This window comes from Colletes latitarsis, chromosome 11 (assembly GCF_051014445.1).
Source record: "Colletes latitarsis isolate SP2378_abdomen chromosome 11, iyColLati1, whole genome shotgun sequence".
In the NCBI taxonomy this organism is placed as follows: Eukaryota; Metazoa; Arthropoda; class Insecta; order Hymenoptera; family Colletidae; genus Colletes; species Colletes latitarsis.
The window spans coordinates 23304337-23318132 of NC_135144.1; the positions used below are offsets into that span (position 1 = coordinate 23304337).

Sequence of the window (13796 nt, forward strand, 5' to 3'; positions counted from 1 at the left end):
ATGATTTCTCCTGGGAGCACCGACGTTTTCGAGCTACGCTCATTCTTATCCTTGTGACGACATTTCAAAACGATATAAGCTTGATCGCGCTTGTTTCGAACTTGGAGATGAAACGCACGCAATGTTCCACTTATACGCTCTAAATTTTCATCAATATTTGTTCGAAATTCTAGTTGCTAAAAGTGATGCACTCGTTAAACCGTTCGATTTATTTTTTACGATGTTTTATGTAACCGTGTGAATTATGATTAATTAAATTCTTCGACGACACGGCGCGAAAACAGAATTCCATCGATCGCTATTAGTTTTGTTTTCGAGAAAATCTACTATGAAAATTCATTCTGCGTACGTGCAATAGAGCATAATTTCGTCATCAGTATGAGCAGAAGTAGCGAGTAATGGAAGGAACGTGCCGTATTCGATTGCGCGCGTAATCGATATCATCGAAATCGAAGCATCGTATGAAATAAATTAAATCTGTATTTTAAATATATTTCATCGCGTAGGATTATTAAGATATTTTGTATAGGCTTTATATAATTTCTTCATTACTTTATACATACTACTTTATATGAATTGTAGAGGCTCGGCTCGTTGAAATCAGGCTAGGCTACTCGGTAATAATATATAGTAAAATAAAAAAGTACATAATTTGAAGAAGAAATTTTTTAATATATCGATCCCTATCAAATATTTGAAACGCGAAATAAAAAAGCGTCGCGTTTTTAGGGCCAACCACCGAAATAAGTTATACATTTTATTGCGCTGTCGTTTTCGATTACGCTGTATATTTTATTGTACATTCTATCTTTTTCGTGCGAAGGGCTCGTTCCGCGAATGCGATAAATAAACGAACACTAAAATTCCGTGACGTAAAATGATCGCTCGAGAACGTTCGAGCTGTACCCTTCGAATAAAATATTGGATTTTATTTAGTTTTTTTTTTTTTTCTTTTACGAAGATCCCAATACAGAAGTACAGCGCTCCGGACACTTTGAATCGCTTCGATGGCTTCCCGGTTCGATTACTTTCTGGCCGGTTCCCCTCGGATTTTTGCAGTCGCGGGCGGATTTTATTACCAGAAAGATCTCTACCGCCAATATAAACAGCGCGCGTGTATGCTCATGTACCGTGCAAATCGTGTCCGGTGGCCTTAAAAACATCACACCGCACCTTCGAAACACGTGCGCTTCATTACGCTATCGATTTAAAAACGGGGCCGCGGCTACGATCGTCGAGCGACCCCGTGGAAATTCCAAATAAAAATCGTACAATGGATATTCTGTTTTCAACGTGGGCGCGTAAAATTAGTTGTTTCGTTTCGTTTTGTTCGATTGGACCGCGACAACCATCGGCCACGCGTTATTGTTAACCCCCTGTGCCGATACTCGCGAGGGAGGTCTTCCAGATTTCCAATTAGTTTTGAAAAAATTTTGTTTGCAAGTTACAGCACTCCGATCCTCTAATAACCGAAACGGGTGTCATTCGCTCGGAAAAATTGGGTCGAATTCTACTCTTGAGTAACTCAGAATACGAGTCTAACTGTTCTTTCAATCAGTATGTATTTTTCCCATGTCAGTCATTAGACATTAGACATTGTTTAATTTAATTAACGGTAACGTGTGTCTCGTAGTAAAAGTAATATGACATTTTTTCCCCCTCGAGGCAGTAATATAAAAAAGGGAAAACTCACGATTTTGTTTACTCGGAGACGTCTGCCGATGTTTGAATGGAAACCGCGGAGAAACACTGAAAGGAAAGTTAAAACGAGTAACCGTGTAACTCGGTATTGACATAAGGGTTTAACGATGCGTCGTAAATGCTTGAATGCTCGAAAGTTTTAATCCTGTCGAGTCGATGGATCCATTTTGTGACGCGCTTTTGTCATCCTTGTGCCGCTGACGCCCAACAAAATAGCGGAACAATGGAGAATGGATTAAAAAAAAAAAAATCACCGACCATAAAATGTTGTTCCGCGAATGGAAAACGCCGTTCTGTTTTTGTTCGAACGATTTGGGTCTCGCGTATTCCGTTCCGGCGAATTACATCGGACGTAAAATCGTTCGTTGAGTATGATCCGATCGAGCTCTGTCAACGCGAAACATTTTCGAAAACTCTGTTTTCCCTTTGCGGGGCAAATATTGTGCTTAAATTTGCTCGAAACACGCCACGTGGGTACAAATAAAATGTCACGAGCTCTTTCCGCAGAAATCAATCGAGAAATCTTTTTTTTTATCAAAGGTTGAAGCAGCTAATCTTTTCAAAGTCTTTTGGAGCAGTTATTAGGAGGGGAAAGTAGGTCCCTTTAAATTTGTTTAAATTATTATTTGGATAGAATTAACAAAAATATGATCAGGCATTTCTTTTACGTTAGAAAATAAGCCATAAAAAGAACGCTTAGTATGGATATTTAGAGATTGTGGGGATGTATCTCTTCAATGTTAAAAAGTGATATTAACGCTGGTCGATGTCAGTCGCGTTTTAATCAGACCCGACATCTTCTCGATTCCTAATTTACTATTTATCAATTTCGTTTCGTTTTGTTGCTGGATGAACGTATGTTCGTGATTTCGAAGGATCGTGTCTCGCTTTGAGATTCATGGAAAACGTTACGACGGAACGCGGAAAATGACTCCGATGAGAGAATACTCGTTGAATATTTCGACCTCGAGCCAGTCCCGCAAGGACAAGTCGGTGACGTGGATGCGAATGGAAAAATGCATACCTTGATTGCGGAATACGAACAGGAATTTGTTATATTTGAAAAATTGCGGCCTTGAGGCAGTCCGGATCCTCTGCTTTGAATTTCTCCGCGGAACCAGCGAAATATTATATGCCTTCCGTCGAAGAATGCCAGATGATATTGTCTCAAGTCTAACTCTTTAAGGCATTGGATCGATATGTTGCACATACGTATGTGGAAATAAAATAAACGAGAAGTATCGTTTGTATTTCCGTATTAACCGATAATTGTTCAAAGTCTGCATTTAATCTTGGAGCTAGAATATTTTTTAATTTGCGCATATCGTCAATATCCGGACTACTTCTATCGAATTTCGTTAGAATATAATTTTCCAACATCGTATCATAATTTTGTGTACGCTTATATTTTTCTCGACTTCAATGAAGATACACGCTTCAGGCGATCGCAAATATGTTTAAAATTCATATTCGAGAATCGCTCGAAACTGCGCGCAATATTTGTACAAGCTATCACGTTTAATGAAACTCGCAAACAAGAATATAAAAATATACTTTTATGACCGGTTAACAAAGAGATATACGTTTCAGTTATAATTCCATATTTTATAAAATTATACGTTTCCATCAACGTTCACGATCGAACAATTACACACTTTTGAAGTGATTCGAAGCTCGAAGGAGTAGAACTCGACGCTGTAATTAATTTCCCGGCGACCTCGTTGCTTCTACTTTTAGGTAGAGTTCGATATCGTCCGTTTCGTGAAGTTTAAAAAAAGTGCATGTGAGTTAATATTATCGGTTTACCTTGAACATTCGAGTGGCCAGGTTTGCCAGTTATCCGTCTCCAAAATTTTAAGCGGCGCAACACGATCCCGCGGACGACTTGAAATTATGGCTCGAAACTCGTTACAATTTCGAGCTTGAAACTCCGTGCGACGAAAATCGATAATTTCTGCTCCTCCAAACTTCCTGCCAGTCGAGCTTGCATTTTCCGGAGGGGGGCACAAAGCTCTGTGGATTGTTCGAGGCGTGCAAACGGAAAGCAGACCAAGTTCTCGCGCAAAAGTGTCTCGGGTTCGAACGAATAGCATCGACGTTTGAAATTTTAACACTAAATCTACCACGATCGGTCATCTGACAGGTTGAATGATTTACATTTGATCTAGACAAAATTTGGTATCAAATTTTAATTAGCTTCCGATGTAAATAAGGAATACATGTATAGCAAAGACGAAAGGAGAGAATCTTCAGTCTCCACTGTCTTAAAACAGTCTAACAACGCGTATTAAAAATAGTTAAACTTTAGAAGCGTGCAGTTTCGAAGCTACTAGTGTTTTCTCCATAACTGAGCCACCGTTGGAAGCGGTAAACCTTCCCCTTTGAAATGCTTTTTGAATTTTGTCGATCGGACTTTCCGTTTTGGAGATATCGTAATTTATGTAAAAGGTAATTTTTTTGAATTCGACTATCTCACTGTCTGGCTTACGTACAATAGCCTATTCACGCGTATTAAAAATACTAAAAGTTTAGATGCGTGCAGTTCCGAAACTATTAGTGTTTTATTAATTATTGAGCCATCGTTAGCAGCGGCAAAGCCTCCCCTTTAAAATGGCTTTTGAATTTTGTCGATCGGACTTTCCGTTTTGGAGATATCGTAATTTATGTAAAAGGTAATTTTTCTTAATTCGACTATCGCTGTCTCCGTCTGACGCGTCGCGCCGGACCTCTCTTTCTCGTACGTGACTCGCGACCGAGTGGCCGAGTGACCTAGTTTCAATGTGCGCGCGCGGTCAACGGCCTTGACAAGGCCGTAGTAAACAAACGCTTCGGACCCTTATATTTCCGGAACTTGCCACCGCATCGACGCGAAACTAAAATCGCTATATCTCCGGAACTAATTGAGCTATCGCCTTGTTCAAACGCTCGTTTTAAAGGGCATTTCATCCCCTATCTAATGATCATATCACCTACTATAATTTATGCTGTCTTCCATGTTTATTTTCACATTTACTTTGACGCTGTATACCCAAAGTAGTTTCAGCAATTCCTACTGATCGTACGACTAGTGTACGATAAAACTGGACCATAAATTGTTTATTTAAATGAAAATTAATTTAAATTTAAATACAGAGTTTCGATCGGAATTGTAAAGACCAAGGCGCGTTATTAAGCCAATTAAAATGGAACGGAGTGCGGTTGTCTCTTACCTCGAACTTCAAAACTGAAGTTAATTATGTCTTCGGAACGTCGAGTAACGCGAGTCAATAATTACTACTGCTTCCGGGCCGCCTCAAAGTCGTCGCCGCCATTAGAATTCCATTCTTCGCGAGTACAAAGAAGTCGAGAAGCGTTCTTCGCGTATAAACAAGCAACTAACGAAGCACTCGATGACACAAAAGCGTGCTGGCGGACGAAGAGGACGTCGAAATAAAGCGCAGCTGCCGCGCTCGGTAAATAAAGGGGTTCGCGGAGGAGTACGTTCCTCTCGACGAGAAGATTAGAACCGTCTGGATCCGAAATACCACCGGTTCCAATAGATCTAATCGGGCCTGGACTGGACGACTTCGAGAGTTTCGAGAAGCTAATCCGAGTTCACGCGCCGGAGAGCAACCAGCGGCGAGATTGGGACAATAATCCTCGGCGTTGGCGTGTTCGAGCAGCCATTAAGGGGTTACGCCAACTCGAAGGCGACAGAACCGACCACGTATTTACGAATTTTTTGTACCAACGAACAGTCGTTCGCCAATATTCAAAGACAAACATTTCATTTTCTATTGCAAACGAATCATAGGGCTCGACAATCGATCGAAAAGTGATAGTTTTATTTTATGAGATTACACTCTGAAGTCTTCTTACAGGTTATCCTTTAAGAGACTATTAATTATTTTTTAACGTATAGTTCAATTTTTCGAAAGAATCGTGTTCATATAATTATGCACGTTCTTATATTATTTTATGTTTAAATTTAAGGTTATCTAGTCTTGAAAGGGACCACACGTCGGTTTGAGGAAATCAAGCACAACTTATAAGTTATACTCTTTCATCGAATAGTGTTCTTTTGTTGTGTCACCAGTTGGTCGACCAAAAATTCAATTGTCCTATTCCATATTCAATGGTGAAATCGAATATACATTCTACAGTCGTGTAACTGGGTAGTATATCGAACGAATACTTTAAAGAATTTGTTTGCGAATAGAATAGAAGTAAGGTGAAAAGTAATCGAAAGAAACGAGAGACGGAACCGATGCCAGGAAAGTGACTCGATGCCCGGTGTCGAATGCTCTCTTAACGATGACAATTCCAGACAGCGTCGTTAAATCTCACGGTGCACACGTTGTCGGGCCAGGTTCGCATTTGCATCGACGAGATTCGTTAAGTCAATAGCAGCTGGCCCTCTTATCTATTACAGATGTCACGAGCCGACTTCGCCAGAAGCCGAAAGGCATCCAGAGGTCAATTGCACATTTGGGTCGAGTTAATCGGGAAGTAGCGCCGACCAATTCTGATCCCGGGACGTCGTCGCGACGATAAATTAATTAAATTCCGCTTTACGCGCCCGCGTCTGCTGTTAACGACGACCGCCATTAGGGCGATAAGTATGCCGGTTGTCCGCGAGGATTTTCAATGCTTCGCGGAACTTTATGGTCGTCCGTGTACAGCGACTCCGCGTGTGAATTCCCGTGAAGAGGGTGGGGCCCTTTGTATTTTATCCCGGGTTGTGATTCGGAGCTTGTGACCCTAAAACACTCGTAATCGAAGGGATGTGCGAATCGCAGATTTTCCTCGCTGAAGAGACACGGATTCGTCCCCGTCGATATTCTCTTCATTACGACCTGTAAATTTAAAGCGTAACCGAACGAAATTAGAAATATTAAAATTAGAAAAATCACGGTTTAACCCCTTCCCGTACTTTAACGAGTCTGATTCGTGAAGATTTTGGCTCAAACATGAATATCACGAGCCAGACTCGCGAACAGAAAGTCGGCTCAAACGTAAACATCACGAGCCAGGCTCGCGGACAGTAAATGACGATCGCGATTGAGTTTTAGTTCCTATCGGTACGCCGCAAGAGTCGGTCACGATTCTTATATTCTCTGTTACAAAGCAGTTTAGCATCAGTCTGGCCTGATTACCGTTTGGGCCCGGATTTCGTTCAGCTAAATGCAACGGGAAGGGGTTAGTATAATTATAAAGTAATTATCTCAGTTTCAGTCTCCCACTTTTACATTTGAATATTATTCATATACAGGATGCCAGGTCATACGCAGTGTGTATTAATGATAATTATTATTATTGTGTTACAGATTCTTTTGGAGGATATCGTATGATCCGGAACACTAAGGTATGCAGAATAGAAACATTATCGTTTATAAGGATAGAGATCATAATTTATTAGATATTCCTGAGAAGACTCTAATGGTAAAATTTGATTCATCGTTTGCTGATAAATATCAATATTTAGTATTCATATTTTGAAAATTTTTGAAATTTTTTACTTGTACGTGTACTTACATTGACATAACTATACTGGAAAATGATTGGTGACTCCAAAATTAGAACTGAGAGAGACCCAACTTGCCTACTGTATATCACATAATTATATTTTTTTACAGTAGATATAGTAGCTGCGAGAATTACACTCATTTCATGTTTAAAATTATCTAAACTCTCGTTATAATTGCACGAATATTTTGAAGATCCTTAAAAAAAATATTTTTTTGACCGTTTTCATTACAATTCGTATTAAATCCCTTGATTGAACTTAATCAATTTCCACGTTGCAATGTTTAAAACAACTAAAAAATTATACCGAAATGGCTAAGCAATTCGTACAAGGGATGCATGTTTCTTATCAGAGAACCGAATATTTATGTACACGAGTCGTTACTGTATAGTACGCAAGCGTTAAACAACTTGCAGCCGTGATCACAACATCCTATTAAACCAGTTTTATTTCAGCACTTTGATCAAGAGAAACGCAATTCGGGTATCATTGCGACATGACGCAATGAAATTTATGACCTCGTAAAATTCGTTAAGAATCCTCGTTTCCCAACGATACAATTATTACGATGCCCTCGAAGGATTTCATTTACTGACCTATTGCGAAGTTAATGGTCGCTACCACGAGAAATACGCAACGATATTTATTATATGGGTAAAAGTCCATTAGTGTACAAGAGAAAATATAACAGTATTTTTACGTAAACAATATTTCTCACGGAGAAATTTATAATTTTGAAAAGCAACAGATCAGCCACGAATCTCTTAAATTCCAGCGATTTCAGTTTTAGTATACATCGAACTCATAATCGTGGTCATAAGCGCTCGCATAAAAGTCCAGCTTACACGATGCAATATTAATACCCTTTCTATTTTATTTCGACGAACGATTATCGTTGAATATCTCGTCCCAGCGATACAAGATAAATTTAACAAGCAACGTATCGCGCGAACGTTAAACGATTGTTCGACGCACGAGTGCATTTTTCAAGCAGCTCGCAAACATAAATTTCGTCCCTGGACCGTTCTCCGTTTCCCGCGCGCGTATCGAAACCGTCGAGGATTCAGTTAAACATCGTTAAAAGGACCGTGATATCCAGTAAAAATAAAACGACGCGTCGTATTTCCATTTAAGGGATAGGATGGGTCGAGAGTCGTTTCCCTTGTTTCGAATGTCCTGCGAATGTCTGCTATTTGCCCGGCGCGGATGCACAGAAGGAACATCGAGGCATCGCGACGCGTGTTTCTTGCTCCTTTTTCCACGCCGAGCTAAAAGCACTGTTTGTAACGGTCGACGATGCGCCATTACCGGACTCTCGAGATACAAATTTCGTGCGGTTTAGCAGTCGCGGGCGAAATGAATGCAATTTCCCTGCCAGCGACAGGCCCAACGTTCGCTTCCCTTTCGTTTAAACCGCTGCTCTGCCAATCCTACCAACCCCCATAATTAAGTTCCTCTCTGCTTTCCTCCCCGACAAATATACCTTGACCGCGTCGATTCCCTTATCGACTCCAGCGCGATACTGTTTTCCATTGTGCTTCTAATCGTCCAAGTTTCCGCGATACGCGCGAAACTTCCTCCGGCGCATACATTCACGGCGTTTCGAAACTTTGATCGAACAATACGAAACGTCTGCGCGTTATTTTCAAGCGTTCGCTGAATTCTAAACGGTACCTTGGTTTCAAAGAAGAAATCAACGATCAGGGTGCCATGGAACATTGACTTCTTTCGATCTTTCGTTCAGGAACAATCGTAGGGAGAGTATTGGAACTGCTAGGAAATTTTCTTTTTATAGTCTTGAACACGTTGAAACTTTTGGGCAATTTTTACTAAATGAATTACTAAAAATGAACTTAATTCTCGGTGTTATAAGTCAGCGTAACGCGTGTCACGAGTCGAAAAGGATTACAGTGATGATTCTTAAAATGCCTCTCGACGTATAAACATTCGCAGATGTCGAAATTCGACGAAAAATGAACGAATTATGAAAGAAAGTAATAAAATGGCGAAGGTGATTTATGATGTTATAGTCTAACGTTTTAGTGAGTTTTTCCTTCCGAAAGTGTATATGTTCGGAACTGTTTCCCCGGTACCGTAATGCCAGCCATCTGTTTCGTGCATTGCTAAGCATTATTCACGGATGAAACGTGCGCTCGCGGAACGATCTGTGGCAGTTTAATGAATTTAAAGCGCGAATAGCATTCGTTGTACTTCGCGATAACGCGTGACCAATCAAAAAGGGGGTATCGGTATCGGTAAATCTTTCTGCGAGCTGTTGTTCACAAGCAAAACGAAATAGAAATTCGAGTGGCTTTGAAACTTTGTTTCTAAAAATGTTTCTAAATATTAGTGAAATTAATATTTTCTAATCGGTGCTCTGTCAAATTTTGCTCTGTTTTAACTTAAAATTGAATATTAATAGTAGGTACATTGTTATTCCTCGAATAATCGGGGTCCATGAATTGCAACCATGGTTTTGAGAATATCTCGACCAATCATTTATATTCCTCCTGTCCGACTACACTGACGCTGTCTACTGGTTCTTTCTAATCGATACTGTTTCTTCGTCCGTGCAACAGGTTCGGAATGCATGTTCTTTTTTTCCTTTCAATTTTGTAAACATGATCGCGTATATGCACACTTTTGAACGAATCGAGCTTCAACATGACGTAAACATAAATCAAAAATAGAAAGGGATGATTTATACGAGCGTCAGTATTATCGATGGCATAACTATGTTACCTGAATTCTATTATAGAACATGACCACAATCACGTCTCCGATAAATTATGAAATTCTTATCGATACGGTATTCGCACCTCAAATTCCGCACAGAAATTCCTTAAAATCGATTCATACGGGAGTATCGATATCAAACGTAAACCTATCCATAGTATCGAAAGTTAAATTACTTACGATTTTTTAACAATTGCGTAGTGGTCAAATTAATCATTAAATCAAAAATAGTAAATTTACTTCTCAAAGTTCTGCTCAATTAAATTTTTATCTGTAATTTTAAAAGCATTCTGGTACTCTTCGAATGAAGTTTAAGTACAGTTTACTTCATAATTCTTCAAGAACCGGTGTTGATCGTTGAAGAAACACTTGAAACGTTCGATTCAGCTATCCATCGAGTAATCGCAAACGAGCCCGTAATTATCCTAAATGTTCTTCGTATTTTCCTGCTACCTCTCGAATATCAAAAGCCTTATTTCCATGTTTCCGCGAGATCGTAGCGAAACCCAGCGGTTAGAACCCACCCTGGCCGAAGCTGCCGAATTAAATTCAACGTCAAGAGAACAGGCGTACAGAAATTTCCGGCGAATGAAACCCGTCCGGTTGAATTTCTGCGCGAGTTAAAATTCGAATCGAATTGTTTCGCTGCTGTGACTCCACCGGGCGGTTACCTTAATACCCCCAAACATCGTGAGACGGTGAATTAACGTAGGAACAAGAACGAGTAACGAGACCACGGCCATGGTCGAACACGAGTAACAGGAAGCGCTGTTTCGTTCGGTTGGGTTGACGTTAATGCATCGGAAGGCTGAATTTTCCGGGAATATTCGTGTACCGTGCGACTAATTTATCGTGGGACCGACTCACGATAGACATACTGGGCCTTGAAACGCTCTTAATCGACTTTAAATCAAATTATTTGTAAATGTATTAATTTTAAGAATCATTACTGTACTTTCGAAGTTTATTGACTCATAAAGGGACAAAGTAATATTTTAATTTTAACGTAAGCCTCGTAATACAACGACCAAAAGTTCAATCGATTAAATAAAAGTTTATTCTCGATTAAATCCGACTGAAAATATTCGGATTTATTCTTCTTTTACGAACTTTCGTCGAGCATCGAATCGTGCGATTCGGGCTACTGTGATTCGTTGGCGAACTCTAACCTCGGGAATTAGTATCCCCGGTGCACCCTTGCGCGAGGTAATTTTTTCCTCGTACAGACGCTCGCGCCGCGTGTCTTCCATATTTAAATCTGACACGAAGTTAGACCGCGGAACGACCGGCTGTGTAAAATTCATGAAGCGCAACGGGGAGTGTGCACGCGATGCACACGGTCATATTTCGTCGCTGTTTTCCGCGTTCTTCGAGTATACCGAGTGCATGCACGCCGTTATCAACGCCGCGAAGCGTCTCCGGAACGAGCAATTTCGCGGGAAAATTCAGCGCCCCACCGGCGATTGCCAGTCGTGATTTTCAAGTCTTGACAGCAACGAAGAGTCACGGAAATAGTTCAACCGTCACAGAATTTATTTTATTTTGTTTCCCTCGGGTCTCCGCCCCTTTAAAGACTCCAACGATACCAACGAATCACGAACATTTATAAAATAAACAGTAGATTCGGTGTAACAGTAGACAGGGTGAAAGATTTGACAACTTGTTTTCGGAAGAGCTACAAGTTACAGTAACGAACTTAAAACGAATCACTATTGTAGCTGTTCGACAGTTTTAAAGTTTGCCCCTGATAATAAAGAAACAGATCATAGTATATTACAAATTCTGTAAGTGTGCTTCTATCGATAAAGTTTAATTGTAATTGAGAATTTCTCGTTAAAAGTATAGGGAGCACAACCATACCTTCGGTACATTAATTGATTAGTTTCGTGGCGCGGAACGTTAAATGAAAAGATACCAAAAATAAATATTTGTTATTTGATTATCCCCGATTGAAAAAGATGGGAAAATCTTGTTTGTTTCCCGTATTTGCCGTTCGATAACTGTTGATAAGACTGTTAGTTTCCTGGTGAGGTTTAACTTAAGTATACTAGAGCTAGAATATGTTTAAAAGCATCGTAGCACCGAGTCCATTTGTCCACCGTGTCCACTTGCAATACTTGGACGAAATGCCAATTATTATTTTTGCAACCTTTTAATTTGATGTTCCGCACCGTGGAACTAATTAATTAATTTATTGGTGGTGTGGCTGTACTCCCTGAATTTTTGACGTGAATTTCGTAGCTGCAATTGTGATTTCGATATAAATTCTTCTATTTCTGATTACCTGGGCTCATAGGTAATAGCTAAAGTTAAGGCAGAACTTTGCCATTAGGAGATTCTAGAAATATATTTTTTATTTTGCAGATTACGTAGATTCAACCTGTATATTAAATAATAATAATGTTATACTGCCCGTATATTAATGATAATCCCTTAACACGAGGGCAGATAAGTACCAATGGAAATGCAGGACAATTTCTTAAACTCTGAGGCACCTTCACGGCCTGTTGCGTGGGATCCTCCACAATGCAGCCCTTTGTGTTACGAAACCAGCCCATGAATTTATCTTTTCGCGCTGTACAGGCTTAGGACGCTTGAAATGCCATGGAAATGTATTAAAATAAGCAACAAATCACAATTTACTCTCGAATAAATGGCACGCTTTAAATATTCTACACCATTCGCTGGTACAATAACGAGTCTAATATATTCAAATCAACAAATATTAATTTAACAAAGTTAAACGAAATTAAATACATTCGAAAGATTACTCGTGATCGAATCGTACGTCAAGGGATTAAATAAGCCCTAAGTTTGAAGTACCCGATACACCCTGTTTGTACGGTAAATTGGCAGACAGTTTCTTGAATGGAAGCTTCTCGGTAGTTTCGCGTTTCGCAGCGAACGGCTATTTTCGCGCGCGTTCGACGAAGATTGGTTGGGATAAATCAATCCGAGAGCTGCGTAATTTCTAACAGAACGGATTAGTATGTCTCAGAGTTTGGAACTCATAGCGCGGCCTCGTCGGTCAAAAGTGAAAAGTTATACCGCGCGAATCTAATTTAAGTTTCTCCGCGTAATAGCGGGTTAAGCTCGGAGAATAGATAGCGATCCAGGGCTTGGTTTACTTGGCTCGACGCGAGAAAACTCACGGAGAACGAAAATTTCTGTCCACGTGACAGAATATGTACCGAACGTTCACCCCTTCGCGCTCGTACCAGAGATATTGTCGTTCGTTTAATCTTTGCCACGCTATGGCCTCTCTTTAACACCTTGGAAACGTTCACCGAACTGTTTTAAAAAACGCACGCGATGGAACGTTTATCTTTTACTAGTACATCTCCTAGTTGAACGACCAAGATTTACATCAAGTCATTTTCAATGATCCTTAAAACGATTCATTCACGCCACGCTGGTCGCAAGAGGGATAGAAATGCTCGACTTACAAGTCACGTTCGTTTTACGGATCGTTACTGTACTCGTAGCTGAAACAAAATTGAATTTCTGCGCGCGTTACTTAGATTTTAACGCGATGAAAAAGTTACGAAAAAAACTTGAAAAATCTAAACGAGAAAACGTTACGAAGACAACGTCCTGAAGAGTACTGTTTGTATCGTGAGAGGATCATGTATAACGCCACTCACGTTCCGGGAACTTCACCAGCGAAGTTCAGATTTCGATTGTATATTTATGGAAATGTAAATCGAATAATGTCGTTACCAATGAAACGCTGTAAGAAAAAATTGTAGAAGTTTGGAATAATGAGACTCGGAACTCCGTAACGCTGTATACCGAAACTGTGAGGCGGTTCTCTTTGAAATTGCATTTTATAAGTTTCCTCGACGAGTTCGAA

The 13796-nt window shown here is 40.0% G+C and overlaps 1 protein-coding gene across 4 annotated transcripts in view; it reads left to right on the plus strand.

Annotated features, from left to right (window-relative positions):
* Window positions 1-13796, plus strand: part of 5-ht1 (serotonin receptor) — a 212671-nt gene that overhangs the window by 95270 nt on the left and 103605 nt on the right. For all 4 annotated transcript variants that reach the window (XM_076777103.1, XM_076777104.1, XM_076777102.1 and 1 more), the window contains one exon: window positions 7008-7045. The gene's annotated coding sequence lies outside the window, so the exon portion shown is untranslated. The remainder of the gene's footprint in view (window positions 1-7007; window positions 7046-13796) is intronic.